We start from the raw sequence: 12,159 nt of genomic DNA on the forward strand, positions 1-12,159 counted from the left end.
AAATGAATATATAAATTATTTGTTAGTTATTAGAAGATAGTGCATTTTTTTGTAAACCGGTACAAGTTTAATTAGAAAACTAATATACCATTTTTTAAAAAAGCAATTTTATCAAAAGAATTAAACTATTTAAGAGACAAATAATAGTTTATTACAATTTTAATTAGAAAATTAATATATTATTCTTTTAAAATCTATTTTATCAAAAGAATTAAACTATTTAAGAGACAAAATAATAATTTATTCTCAATTAAATTTTAATATGATTACATCAATGGTTGGTTTTTGTACCCTTTAGAACACACTGGAGGAAGCAATTCTAAATGCAGTTTAATTTTCCAACTGCTTGGACAGTTATCCCATATATATAAAATACAATGATTCATAAAAACATATCACTTACCCAATAAAGTGAAACAGAGCGCGGCTTGTGTGGTTTACTACAAAAAAATCTTATGGATTTTGCAACATTAGGATCCATGAATGGTGGCGGTGGTGGCTTGAGTTGTGCCTTCAATTAAATTTGCACTTAATCTCATTTGTATTTTTAAAAATTACATGGAATCAAATTAGGAAACTAACTTATTATTTTTAACAAATTATATTTATTGTGGTCTGCTGAATATTTTAATATTTATTCTGTTTTTCACATGGTTAATACATATGTAAATTTTCAAGTTGAAACTCCTAACATGTTTTTATCTTCAATCTTTCTTATTGATGGTGATAGTATTGTGTTTGCATGTGAACAAGACACTGTATATTACTAACTTTGTTGTTTAAATTTGTAAATTATGTTTGTTGTCATGTGATTTATGAAGTTGAATAAGATACAATGTACTTTGAAGAAGGAGGCCATTAATCAATTTCGAGAAATTCTCAAAGAAGGAGAGCTGTATTCTATATCTCGATTCATGATAGTTTCGAATATTGGTGCAGCAAAAGTTGTAAAGCATCGATATAAGTTGCTTTTTCGGTTTGACACGGAGGTTATTCCAATTTCTGATGTTTAGTTTCCAGAGGCTTCGTATTCATTAGAGACTATTGAAAGTGTTGTTCAGATGGGACAAGATTTAGTATACTTGTTCGGTATAATTATGATTTACTATCTTAAATGTACTCTAATCACAAATAAAATGGATATGTATGTTATAAATCATTGTTGTGTGTTAATCTCTTTCTGTTTGATGTGATCAGATGTCATGGGTTTCTTGATAAGTGTTTGTGACTATTCTGATGTTGAACTTGACGATGGAAAAAAGTTTAAATTAGTTTTCATCCAGTTGTATTCAAATGGGTTAGCATTTTATTTGATTGTTTATTGTTTGTTGTGATTTTTAGTATTTGATTTGGATTTTTTATTCTTTATATGTCCGTATTCATGGAGTCTATTAATAAACAAATTAGTTAGTACTTATGTTGAACACATCATATTGTAGCTCTTATCTCACCGGTAATTTATTTGGAGATTTTTTAACAAAGATGCGGTTGGCTCTTATGAATGCTGTCTCGCAACCGCCAATCATTTTACTCCAATCTGTCATGGTCAAGATTTATGAAGGTATTCTGAATTTTCTTTTAGAATTCGTTGTTTCGTAAAGAATTTTAATACTAAACATATGGCTTCAAATATTTAAGTTACACCTGATTTACATAAGTTTTATAAAAAATTAGTAGGTTATTATAATGTGTGAATAAAGTTAATGTTTTAATTAATGTCAATCTAATTATAAATGAATAGTCCAAAAGTTAAAAACAAAGATAATGGAAAGATTAGAAACTCTAGAGTATGTGATAAATATGATATTTTGAGTATAAACTCAGTCAAAAAAGAACTGTTAGAGAGGTTTATGCCCCTATTAATATACTATTGATAATAATATTTGATTTTATGACTTCAATTAGTATTGTTTTCGGATGATAAAGTTTATTTTGATATTATTTTTTTCACAGAAAAATAATATATTGATTTTGATTATTTTTATTTTTCCAATAATAGGGAAGGTTGTAGTACAGAATGTAATAGATTGTAGTAAAATCATGATCAATCCTGATATTCCAGAGGCTATATGCTTTATTACTAGGTGAGCATCAATTTTTCTTCTAATTGGTGTTATGTATTTTGTGTATATTGACATTAATGTTGGTATTTAGTAACTTTTTTTGTGACTATAAAATATGTAGATTGGATTCTTCGGAGTCATATTTTATTGACTCTATCACCCTTAGTAATGGATTTATTGTTGCTAATGTCGATGATGATTTTGTCAATCTCTCTATGAATAGGAGTATTAAGGAATTAAGAGAAAATGATGCGGTTAGTGGAACTTAATTTGACATTTTTAGGATTGTTGTAAACTATGTGTAACTTTGCTTATTATAGTTGTCTTTCTTTGAAATTTTGTTTTTGTGTTGGTCATCATTGTAATTATTTCTAATTTAATATTTGTGATATAGGATAATTTCTTCAATGTTGTTGCTAAGATTAAAAGTATATGCAACAATTTTGATTGGTGGTACTACTCATGTGTCTGTGGTTATCCTTTGGAGCTTTTTAGAAGTCATTTCAGTTGTTCCGAATGTGGAAGGAAAATAAAGAATGTTGTGAAGAAGTATGTCTGATTTACTTCTAAGAAATATCTTATGTTATATAATTTATGTGAAATTAGTTCATTGTTAAAAGATTTTATAATTATTTTATGTCTTAATTTAGGTACAAGGTTTTAGTAGATGTTGAGGATGCTACTGGAAGTGCTAGATTTGTTTTGTATGATCGTTCCACAGCGCTCTTATTCAGAAAAAAGCTCATTGAAGTTCTTCGGGATTTTGATGCTGAGCACTCGGTATAGATATATATTTCATAATACCAAAACACATATTTTATACTTTTTCATTTATTAATGATATTTGGTCTTTTGAGTGACATTCATTTATTTTGGTTGACTTCATTTTTATTTTATACTTTTCTGTTTAATTGTAGGTTGTGTATGCAACCCCTTATCCACCATTCTTTGATGATGTAATTGGAAAGGAAGTTGTGTTTAAAGTAAATCGGAAAAAAAAGTTGGAAATAGACTAAATGTTGAGACATTTAAAGTAGTCAACTGTTCTGATGATCATGTGATTGTAACCAAATTTAAGACAGATCCTGTTTCCAGTGTTAGTAGTTCCATTCCATACTTTTACTTTAGACTTTGTTTACCGTGAATTGATCTTTTGTTCTTTCAAAGACATATAGTTACCATGCTTTTTTTGTTTTTCTTTTTTTATTTCTATCTTGATTAATTAACATTTTGTGTAGAGACTTCTCCCACCAACTGTATTTTCACCGATTTATGAGGATGTCATTCAAAATCCGCAGCCTCATGATGAAATATCATCTCTTGGTAGTAGAATCTCAATTAATTCTTACAACATGGAATCTATTGAAGTTGATATGGAGGCTTTGGGTGATGCGTATAACCTTACAAAGCCGATACAAAATAGTTTAGGTTATATTTGTAGATTAGTTGTCTAATATGATTTTATATAAATATAAATGATATTAAACATGCTGTTTGGATTCAATTTAATTATTTTTCTCATGTTTCTTTCGTTTCTTTTGGATCATAAAATTCAACAAATTGTAGGATCCTTGTGTTCTGTTGGCTGGTACAATTATATCTATCTCTAATGATAGGAATTGGTGGTACTCAGTTTGTTTGTGTGGTGAAAAAATAGATGCCGACCAATCTAAGCTCTTTTGTCACCTTTGTTTGACACATTGTTCTGATGAATTTTTGAGGTTATCTTTTGAACTATGTTCATTTCTATTTGTCTATTATTTAATTAGTATATTTTTGGGTTAGTTTAGGACTTTTGAATTATTTTAAAATATTTTTACTGTTATTTTGTTATTGTAGATACAAAGTAAAAGTTTATGTTAATCACGCTGGTGGTTGCAATGCATTAATTCTCCATGATGGAGATGTGCAACACTTAATGGGGCAAAAATGTTCTGAGGTTTTAAGAGATGATGGCTCCTTTATCTTGGTTAGCTTCTTCACGAGTTACTTCTAAACGAGATTAATTTATTATTTATTTGTTACATTGATGCGTATAATTTATCTAAAAATTGTGAACTATTCAGATATGGATTTTGATAACAATCATTTATTTCATATGGTGCTATAAGTAATACTGAAAATCTGTATTTTTTACAACTAATATTGAAATAAAATTAGTGAGGAGTTTATTCTTATCTGTGTTATTATACCCCACTTGAATTTTAGTTGGATATGTTTAACATTTAGTTATTTATTGTTTGTAATCTAAAACTGATGAGTGAGTTGTTTCTCTTGGAATCGGTAATGTATTTAGGAGTTGGTTGTGTGTGTGTGTGTTTTTTTTTGTTAGTGATATTTTTATTTTAAAAATTTTTTATGTCTTGCAGGTCACATTCTTAACTTTATTAGAAAACAAGACATTTATTTTAATTTTATTTATGATGCTAAGTTAGTTTCTAATCTTTGAATTATTAATGTTGTATTTCTTATTGGGGATTTAATTCAATAAATTAATAATGTTGATGTTCTGCCTTTTTTTTTTCACCATGTGCTCTAGATTGGAACTCTTTATCTCTTATATTTCTACCTGTTAAATGATATATCTTTATTCATTTAATGTAAAAAAAAAAAACTGCTGTGATTAAAAGTGGAAAATTCTGTAAAATTCTCTCTAGTGTGATATCAATTGATGGTTTCCTTAATTTGTATCTTAAAGATACGTCATGTGTATTGTTACTACTCTTTAATTTGTTCTCTTTCTGTGTCTTTGATTTTTTGGATTTGATATTCTATTCTTTTTTTTTCTCTGTATATTCAGATACTAATTTCTCTATTCTTCTATTGTCAGAATGAAGAATTTCACTTGAATGCATCCGATTTTTTGTACAAATTGATAGGAAAAAAATTGGTATTCATGATTGATCCTCAGCTCGTTGAGAGTGACATAATATGCCCTACGTATAATGTTTTTAAAGTTTCTACACTTGAGTTTATGTTAAAGCTGATTGAATGTGTTGAGAATCATGTTTCGAATGCGGTTAGTTTAGTTTTCTCTATTGACTTTTAATATATATTTTTAATAAGTATTTATTCACTTTTTTAGTATTATGCGTAACAATGATATTGTCTTTTCTATCAAAACATGTATAATTAGTGTGCTATTGTTTCAGCTTCAAATGTGACTTCTATTGAAGACCCTGTTTCACATATTTCTGGTTCAGTATTACCTGCTGTAAGTTTTCATCTCTATGTTGTATTTCCGACCATTATTCCTTGATATCGCGTTTTTGTATGCTTAAGTATTTCTTCTTTTATTAAATTTCAGTAAATTTAACATATTTTATTTTTGTTGTCTTATTTCTTAGTAGAAATTTGTTCGTGTGGTGAATGAAATTGTTTGCAACAAGAGATTGGCATCCCCATACCGTGATGTACCAAGATCTACAAAGCAAAAACTTGAAGATGCCTTTTCTAGGAGTATAGATGAAACTTGGAATAATAATGAGGAGGCATCGTCATCTATGAATATTTAGGATCAGATTTAGTTGTTGCTAATGTGATTTGCCTAGAATGTTTAGTTACAATGTATGATTTAGTTTCTTTGTGTTAAAGATATGGTGTTGTAGTTTTCTTGAATTGGGTTGTTGTAAGTTAGCTGGACTTAGACATTCTGTTAACATTTTACTTGCTGAACTTTTAAATTCATATGTTTCCTTTTATTTGAGTAACCTACAATTTCAGATGTAACTTTATTAGTAAAGAGTGGAGTTTATGTTCTAATTAAGAATTTTTAGTATATGACTTGCGGAATTGATGCATGCATTTCTAACAGGTGGTTTGGGAGAAGCAGTTCTCCCAAACAATTAAGGTAAATATTTTGTCCTTTTTCTTTGGTCTTATATCAACTATATCTGATCATTTGTAATTTATTAGGATTTTTTCGGATATCTTTCCTGTATATATGAATTAACTATTCTTTTTTCCTTTTTATATCGGTATCTGAGTACACTGATTTCAAAGTGTTGTTTGCGGTGGAGTTACTGGAATTGATGGAGTTGGTTGTGTTAGGAGAATTACTTACATTTGAGATCTTAGGTCAATAAATTAGCTACTTGCGTATGTGTATGAATTTTTTGTGTTATTATTATGTCTTACTGATAACATTTTTAATTTATTAGGAAACCAGATATTTCTTTCATGTTCAAGTATGAAACTAAAGCAATTTTTACTCTTTCGATTACTGATGATTTTTTTCAATTTTGACTCTTATTTATCTCAATGTTAGAAGATTTAATTTTATGCATTTGAATAATAATATACTTTTGTTGTAATACGTGGAAAAACCTATAAAATCCTATACGGTTCAATTTCAATTGCTCCCTTAAATTTTAATGCGATGAAAGAATTTGTTTATATACATAAATTATATTGGTTTTGGTTCTTATTTATGTTTATCTTCTTAATTGTGTTGTTTATATCTTTAAGTTGTATTTGTTGTTGCATAATTTATGAAGTTGAACAAAATACAATGTTCTGTGAGACAGGATTTTTATAGCCAAGTCTAAGATGTGCTCATCAAAATTAAAGTTTTGAAAAGCAACTATACTTATGCAAACAATGAAGAATTAAAAAAAATACTTATGTATTGAGTGGTGATAGAGTAAATAAATCTGTTACATTTAATTAAGAATTGAATAACAAAAGTACTTTTGTTTAACGAAAAAAGTGACAATCCAAGAACACTGAAAAAAAATCCAAAAGAAGGAACAGAAATTTTCAATCCATGCATTGCATGAATCTTCTGCTAGTATATAGTAGTAAGGCGTATTACAGGAGAGTAAATTTGTAAATAGTCTATTCCTTTAATTTGATGGCATTCCTTGGCCATTAGACGAGTCTTACCGTGAATTTAGACCGACTTTTAAAAAAATATTTTTTTTTATTTTTTTAAAATAGATATTTTTTTAATAAATAAAATTTTTTTGTTTGAATATATTTTTTTAAAAAAATTTTAATTTTATTTTTTTTAAACAAAGTATTATTAGTTTTCAAAAAAATTAAATAATTTATTTTTTTAATAAAAATACTTTTTCAAAAGACGTATTTAAATAGATTTTAAATTGAATAAAAATATAAAAAGTCAATCCAAACTACCACTTATATTTCTTGATCACATTATCTGAACCTTTTTTAATGACATATACCCGCTTATGTCTCACAATTGTGAAATTTGGTGGTGGTAAAACTAAGTGCTAAGTCTTGTTAGTCAAAAAGGTATTATATTCTTCTCTCATTATTTGAAACCAGTGTTGGCAACCTAAAACTTGAGAGATAATTTTAGGACGATGATTATCAATATCAATGTTAGAAATTGAGATGTCACCAAAAAAAAAATGTTAGAAATAGAGATAGCTAAGGCTTTTTGGTTTAGTGAGGTCAAGTTTAAACTTAGTTATCATAAAATCAATGTTATGAGGGTGTGAAAAAGGTTATAGGGAGATGAATTTTAATACCAGAGATAAAAATTTGTTCAAATAAAAATTTGTGATAAGATATATCAGGTGCAGTGTGAGAATCGAGAGGAGAAATTGGTGAAGGTGGTGAAAGGAGATAGAAGAGGAGGTGTGGTATGATGAGAGTGAAAAGGACTATTTGAAGAGAAATTACTATCAAAGCGAAAAAAAAAAAGTAGAAGGAATTATAATTCGAGGTTGAGAAAAGGATATATAAGTTTGTTGATTTGATCCTGAAACAGATTATATTAACTTAAACTAGAATTATTTTTCATAAAATTATCGCTAAACATAGAAGATAAGAACGTTCATAAAAAATGGCATTTCGGGCAATAAAATCCTTACCATCAGAGTTTAGACATTTGAAGTCTTTTGATTGTGGAGCATAACCTATGAAAAAGCACTTATCAAATTTAAAATCTAGTTTAGATTTAATGTAAGATCTTAAATGAGAAAAACAACAATAACCAAAGACTTTTAATAAAGAGTAATTAGGTTTAATATTGTGAAGAAGCTCACAATGTGATTTCATCTTTAAACTTGTTCGGGTTCTCGGGTTCTGAACGGGTCAGAAGTAGAGAGTGTTTAGTTAGTGGGTTGCTGGCGGCTGGGCCTGGATGGATTCCAAGGGTGAGATTCCTCCGAGTTGTTGTAGCGAGAGGGGGCACCTACAAGGACTCCAACGTTCAAGTTAGGGTCTGTACGAAAGCGGCATTTAAGGTTAGGGTAGGTGACGTACCTCTTGGGGGGGGAGGGGATAGGTCCCTCCCCTTATATACTCTGTGCTCGAGTGGGTCCCATATGGGAAGACCCTCTTTCCTGGAAGCTTCCTTCCAGCTGTCCAGGTGCTGTGACCAGAAGGAAAAAAAAAGGATTTGCGGGTTGGAGGACCCGTCGGGTCGGCGACTCAGCACCCAGACCTGACTCATTAGTGGACCGGGTCGGAATAGTGCCCCCAACGTGCCAATCACGAGGTTAGGCGGTGATTGGCACGTTTGTGCCACTCGCTTTTTCCCTTGTCGAGCTCTCCTCTGGTCGGGAATCCGTCGATGGAGACTGCAATCCTGTGCGCGTGTATCACCCCTTGTAGCTTGGTGCGTCGCTTCGAACTTTGCACTAAGCATTTAATGCTTGTTTTGATTGATTTGAAAACCCAATGGAAAGGACTATTTTACCCCTGTCTTTTCACGCTCCCTCTTTGATGGTTACCATTCTGCCTTTCTCAAAACTTCCTTCATTCCTCATTTCTTCTTTTATCACCACATTTGCTTTTGTTTGTTGTTTTGCTCTCTGAATTATTCCTTGCGGGAATCTGCTCGCTCTTCTTCATTTGCTTCCTTCCTTTTCCCTGCACACTTTCTTGGTAAGGGCTTCACACTCCCTTCGTTATTCTACAGTTCTATGATTGTTGCTTTTGTCAATCAACGCATGCTATTTTACATTTTGGTTTATGCTTGCTTGAACTATTGTAGCCTACGTTAGATAGTTGCTAGGAGGCACCATTTAGCTGTCTATTTCTTGAATCTAGGATTTAGATTAGCATGAGTATCATGGATTAGTAGCGTGGTTAGCTGTGGATGCATTTTTGTTTATCTTTCGAGTTTACGACCTCCCGGGTTGACTTGAATGGTGCCCCCACTGTAGGTATGGCTCGAATACCGGCGCCGAACGTCATCGATTTTTACGCTTGGGTAACCTCGGATGTGAAGGATACACCATCTAAGATAACCAAAAAGGAGCTCCAAGCATTTCGGGATTCCGGTTCCCTGTGTGGGGGAGGTTCGGAGGAGGTGAACTACCAGGTTTACGTTCCTAGCGATCAGGAGCGTGTTTGCCACAAGAACATGGCAACCCCCGGGTAGTTGACTGGTTGTGGGTCTATAAACCAATGTTCACTACCCTGGGGATCCAACTTCCCTTCTCTCCCTTTGTGATGTCTCTATTAAATCGCTGCGACGTCGGTCCCTCGCAACTCCATCCTAACAGCTAGGTTGCGATCCGCTGCTTTGAGCTGGTGTGCGAATATCTGGAGCTTCCGGTTTCTGTGAACGTTTTTCTTTATCTCTTCCTATTAATAAACCCTTCTCGGGAGGGTAAAACGAAGAAAGGGTATATGTCCTTCCGAGCCATGCAAGGCAGAAGAATCTTTGGGCTCTTTAAGGATTCCTTCCACAGCTTCAAAAGTACCTTCTTTAAGGTCAGGCCGATTCAGGGTTACCATCCGTTTTGGCTAACCCTAGAAGGAGAGAGGCGGATCCCCACCTATTGGAGCTTCGGGGTCGGCTCTGACTATTTAATAAAGGTGACTTATGATGGGTTGCATGAGGAGGACTGCCGGATTGCCGACATCTTGTTGGCTATTTTTGGGCCTCGAAACCTTAATCCCCATTTGTTACTGGATGATCGGGAAATTGATCGGCGAGGGAAGTGGTCAGACTGCTGCTGAGGATCAAGGTGATTCTCAGCCTTCTGGTAGTGCCCAACCGATCATCCTCCGAAGGGGTTGTGGAAGAACCAATCCAAGAGCAGGGGCTTGGTTTCAAGGCTGACCTTGATCTGACCATCGTCCCCAACCCCAAGAAGAGAAAAAGGTCCTTCCAGCAAGACCTTGATGGTGGTGGTAAGGAGCTTCGATTCCGGCCATTTTATTGATTCCCAACTCCTCCCGGGGACTGAGGAATTCTTTCAGGAGGAGGACCTCACCGCTCATGCGAAGTGGACTTATCGTAGTCTCCTCTGAGCCGCAGCCATTACCCAGAAGGTGGAACCTGTTTTGGCTCAATGTCAAGCTCTGGAGGGAAAACTTCGTGCTTCTCAGAAAGACATCACTGAGTTGAAAACCCAACATGCCAAGAAAGAGAAGAAATCGGAGGAGGATTCCTCCGAGATCAACAGATTGGTAGAGCGCGACCTCACTGTCTCTAAGGAATTGAATGTTGCTCAGGGTCAAGTTGTTTCTGCTGAGGCCAAAGTTAAAGAGTTGGAGAAAAAATTGAAAGAGATGGAGGAGAAGCATGGCGAGGTCGAGAGGTCGGCCCGGGTGGCTCAGCAAGAGGTCGTCTCTCTAAAGAAGAGGAACAAGGACATTGTGAGGGATGCCAAAAAAGTAGTTAAGGCCATTAAGGATAGGATCAATGCCCAGATTTCCATCTTGGCTCCTAATCTTGATACCTCCTTAGTCGGGGCCTTCAAGATGGTTCAGGATGGCAAGATCGTAGACATTCCCAAGAAGTCGGGAACTCCTCAGTAATTTTAGTCTCAATTGTTTTGACTTGTCCTTTTGTAATTTGTTGGTTTAACTTGTTGGGTCGATGTGATGCCCTTGTTTTGTAGTACTTTTGACTTGTTAGGCCGATGCGATGCCCTTGTTCTGTGATACTTATCGTGACTTGCTTTTTATTGTTCTTGGGCCGACTAGTTAGCTTTGAAAAATATTTGTAGCTTTCTTATTTTTGAGCTTTATCGTTTGGCCGGTAGGCTGTATGTTTTGCCTTTGTGGCATTCTTTTGCGTCGACTAAGGCTTCCGGGGTGATCAATTCCGATTAGTCGTGGAAGAGAAAAATAAAGTTAAAACATGTAACTTAAAAATCAGTAAAGTTACACGATGCAAGTGTTCATGGTATCTATAATGAGACGAGATAACAAGGTAAAATAACAAAGCAACAAGTAGTAGTGAATGAGACATTTATAATGAAATGAAACAGACAAAGTAATGAGCGAAGTAGAAGAAACTGTTAAATCGCGGGGTCGTCGTTTAAGGGTAAAATCTTTTCAAGTTTGCTGCGTTCCGCGTTCTTGGCACCTCGCTCCCATCCAAACGCTCTAACTAGTAGGCCCCCTTATCGAGTACTTCTCTTACTCTGTATGGGCCTTCCCAATTAGCTGCTAGCTTGCCTTCTCCTAGAGTAGGTAACCTAATGTCATTTCGCCGCAAGACCAGGTTGTCTGGTTTGAAGCTTCTTTTTAGCACTTTGACGTTGTACCTTAAAGCTATCATTTGTTTTAACGCAGTTTCTGTCAAATTGGCCATCTCCCTGGTTTTGTCGATCATGTCCTTCTCTACTGCCTCGTCAACGCCCCCAAGAAGCAGCCTTGGGCTCGGTTCCCCAATTTCCACAGGGATTACTGCGTCGACCCCGTAGGTAAGCCAGAAAGGCGTTTCCCCGGTAGAAGATTGCGGCGTTGTCCTGTATGACCATAGGACCGAGGCCAGCTCATCTGCCCAGGAGCCCTTTTTCTGGTCTAATCGTTTCTTTAGGCCTTGGAGGTTGACCTTGTTTGCCTCTTCTATGTAACACCTACCACACGGAGTCTTATGCTTAAGTCTTAAAGTTGAGGTGGCAAGTTATTACGACCTCTAGAAGTAAAAGTATATATATAATAACAATAGTAGTTGAGGTAAAATTATACTGAGGAGCCTGTGAAGAAAATTTTGAAACAAAAGTCGTAATGCTCACGTAAACGGGAAACTTGTATGCGAGAAAACCTAAACCATATCTTGGCCAATTTCTCCCCAAGCTCAAACTCCTCAATTCAAGCCTCCAAGGTTCCAAATCAAGTGCTACAAGGTCCAGCCACCAAAGCTTGATTTCAAGCGCTC

Source organism: Arachis ipaensis, chromosome B07 (assembly GCF_000816755.2).
Source record: "Arachis ipaensis cultivar K30076 chromosome B07, Araip1.1, whole genome shotgun sequence".
In the NCBI taxonomy this organism is placed as follows: domain Eukaryota; kingdom Viridiplantae; phylum Streptophyta; class Magnoliopsida; order Fabales; family Fabaceae; genus Arachis; species Arachis ipaensis.